The following is a 3,057-nucleotide window of genomic DNA, read 5'->3' on the forward strand; positions in this document are numbered from 1 at the left end:
CTAACACACCCAGCGCTGGCCTTCCCCAACACAGAGCTCTCCAGGAGCACATCCCTGCCGCTCAGCCCTGGGGATGTGCTGTTTGGCTGCCAGGCAGGAACGCGCCCGAAAGCCCGGCAGCCAGGAGCGAGATAAGGATCAGATGGGGAAATGGCACTGCCAAGACACACGGACCGGAAAGGAGGAGGAGGAAGGCATCACAGGAGGGAGCAAGGATAGAAACGTGCCTGCAGGCATGAAGTATTGGTGGATCCGACTCCCACAGACCTTCTCATATGGAGCTTAGGGACAAAGGTCCTGCCTTCAGCAGGCCCAGAATACCCACTGACTATGAAAGGTGTGATAAGAAAGCTGTACTTTAAGAACCCCTAAGGAAGATTTTTTTCCCCCAAATTATCCCTGCTGTACATCATAGCAGGTTTTCACCCTTTTTTCCAGAGGAGCATAACCCACAGCCTTCACAGTGTCGATGTGACAGCTGCCTTTCTGTACATACTGACATCATCTTTTTGGCCGCCTTTGGTAGACACACCATAAAGCTCTGCCTGTGCTCCCCAAGACCTCACCTCCTTGTTGTCTGTGCTAATATTTCTTGCCCTGCCAGAGACCAAGAAGCCTCTAGAAAATGTTCGGGTAGCAGATAAATGAATGCTGAGTGACCATAGAGAAAAATATAATTTCTGCCTTCTCGCACTGAAATAATTTCAGAAGGAAGGAATTGTTCAGGCAAACTGGGGATCATGTAGCCAAGAGTGAGTTTGCCCTGAGGCTGATGAAGACTCTAGGTTCTCTCTGGCTCTCTGCCTCGCATGGTGGGGATCCAAGCATGGGAGACATCTCCTCCAGTTCATAACACAGCTCACCCAAAATGCCTAGGCTTGAGCTCTGGGGGCCAGAGATCATGGGCAAGATCATACTGCATCCCCTGCATCCTCCTGTGCTCCCAAAATGTGGGAGACATCAGCCTAGACACAGAGTTGTAGTGTTTGCTGTCTGCCATGAACTGGTCTCATGTGGGTCTTGGGGATGAGAGAAAATTGGAGTAATTTCTCCCTCTGCATATCACAAGAGCTGGTTGTGATTTCAGAGCTATTTAAACTGCTCTAATATGAAATGCAAATGCTGTTGAAAAGCTCTTCCCATGAACACCATTGGTTTCTCTTGGCTGGTGTTTGAAGCCATTCTGCACCGTGTGTGATCCCTGTTGCAGCTGTCAGGCTGTATCAGATACAAGGTTTTAGAAAAGGTATTTTCATATCCTGTATTCCCACTGAAATTAGATCATATGAATGGGAAGCATTTATTTAATCTATAAACCAGGTACATGATTTGACACACTTTCCACATTCTCTATGATTTTGAGAAGAAACAAAACCAAAACCTTTGAAAACTGCTGCTCATGTTGCAGCCAGATATCCGACAAACTAAAGCTGAAAGGATACACATGATCCAGTATGGCACATCTCAAGCATCCCAAACTATGAGTTGGAATAAAATGAGTTGGTACCACTGTTCTACAGAGCAAAGACACGAGATGTATCCCCATACTTGGAAAAATAACAATTTTTAAATACTTCTCTTAAATCCCCTATCAAGTTAACATGGGGGATGACTGAAAGGCTCTTTTAAAAAAAAATCACATGTTCACGTGTTCTTTATTCTTCACCCAAACTGTTAAGTTTTGCCTGTGTCAGAGGGGTGTGCCTGCACCACAGGCACAATGGTCACTGATTCAGACCTTCCACAATTCAATTCTGTGCTGGGGCAAAAAGCTTTACCAACACAGGCTCCACAGGGTGCTGTTCTGGAGCTTGCATGGCTATAACATACTAAATATTAAAATTTAATATGGGTTTTTAATGAAATATTACCTGCAGTCACATGCCAGCTCACAAAGCAGGTTCGTGCTCATTTGCACTCACCCTCCAGTGGCAGTCCCTGCTGCAAGGCTCTGGGGAGGCTGTGCTTGTCTTCCCACCTGTGACACCACATCTTCCTCGCTGTTCCCCATGGCAGCTGGGTCACAGCAAACTCCTGAACATCTCAACCCGCCCAGCAGCTGTCGTTTACATGAACAGCACCAAAGGGCAATGTTTCCATACTGTGTTAAAGAGTTTTGAAAGCACTTTGTATCACACTTTGTAAAATCCTTGTTTAACAAACTGGACTTTGGGATTCATTAAATTAGCCTCAGGAAAAAAATCTTTCATCCAAGTGCAAGTCCCAGTGTCTTTTATGCAGGACAGCAGGAAGGTTCCTGTTCCACTCAGCAGAAGAAGAATGTTAATAGCAAAGGAAGTTGAATACCGAATGTTTTGTCTGATGGAGCAATGTGTCAGGGGAAGGAGATAAGCTTGAGAGACTGATTCTTTCTGTCCCACAGCCATGAAAGTTAAGAGGGCAAACTCAGACATAGAATCACAGAATCATAGACTCAAACAATATGCTGAGATAGAAGGGACCCACCAGGATCATTGAGTCCAACTCCTGGCCCTGCACAGGACACCCCAACAATCCCACCAGGTGTCTGAGAGCATCATTCAAACGCTTTTTGAGCTCTGGCAGGCTTGGTGCTGTGACCACTGCCCTGGGGACCCTGTTCAGTGCCCGACCACTCCGTGTGAAAAACTTTTTTCTGATATCCAACTTAAACCTCCCCTGCTGCTCTTTTTGTTTTTAGTTTTCAAGTGGGCACCCCTTACTTAGCAGGTTTCTTTGGCTTTCCAGCCGAGCGACCTAAAAACATTAATAAACTGACAACCTCTCGTGCACTTTCTGGAGGCTTTCTCGTCTAGAGGGGTGAAGCTCTGCACAAGGGCAGCTCTGCAGGCAGCGAGGAGATTTCTGTTCCTCAAGTGACACAGACTGGAGACAGAGCTGTCACTGCAGCCACCAAAGCCGCATCCTCGTTTCTGGACCAACCCGCCACGTACCTCGGTTATGTGTCCCCGGCCACCCCGCGGCCGCCCGGCCCCGGTTCCGCCGGGCTCACCCACGGGCTCACCCATCCCCCGGGCTCCGGCTCCGCTCCCCGGCCCTCGGCATCGCTCCCGGGGC

At 48.0% G+C, this 3,057-nt stretch overlaps 1 protein-coding gene across 1 annotated transcript in view; it reads right to left on the reverse strand.

The window, feature by feature from the left end:
• Positions 1-3,051, reverse strand: part of TP53RK (TP53 regulating kinase) — a 7,142-nt gene extending 4,091 nt beyond the window's left edge. The window contains exon 1 of the transcript XR_001861635.1: positions 2,934-3,051. The gene's annotated coding sequence lies outside the window, so the exon portion shown is untranslated. The remainder of the gene's footprint in view (positions 1-2,933) is intronic.
• Between the last annotated feature and the right edge of the window lie 6 nt (positions 3,052-3,057).

Source organism: Corvus brachyrhynchos, unplaced genomic scaffold (assembly GCF_000691975.1).
Source record: "Corvus brachyrhynchos isolate BGI_N302 unplaced genomic scaffold, ASM69197v1 scaffold10, whole genome shotgun sequence".
Lineage (NCBI taxonomy): Eukaryota > Metazoa > Chordata > Aves > Passeriformes > Corvidae > Corvus > Corvus brachyrhynchos.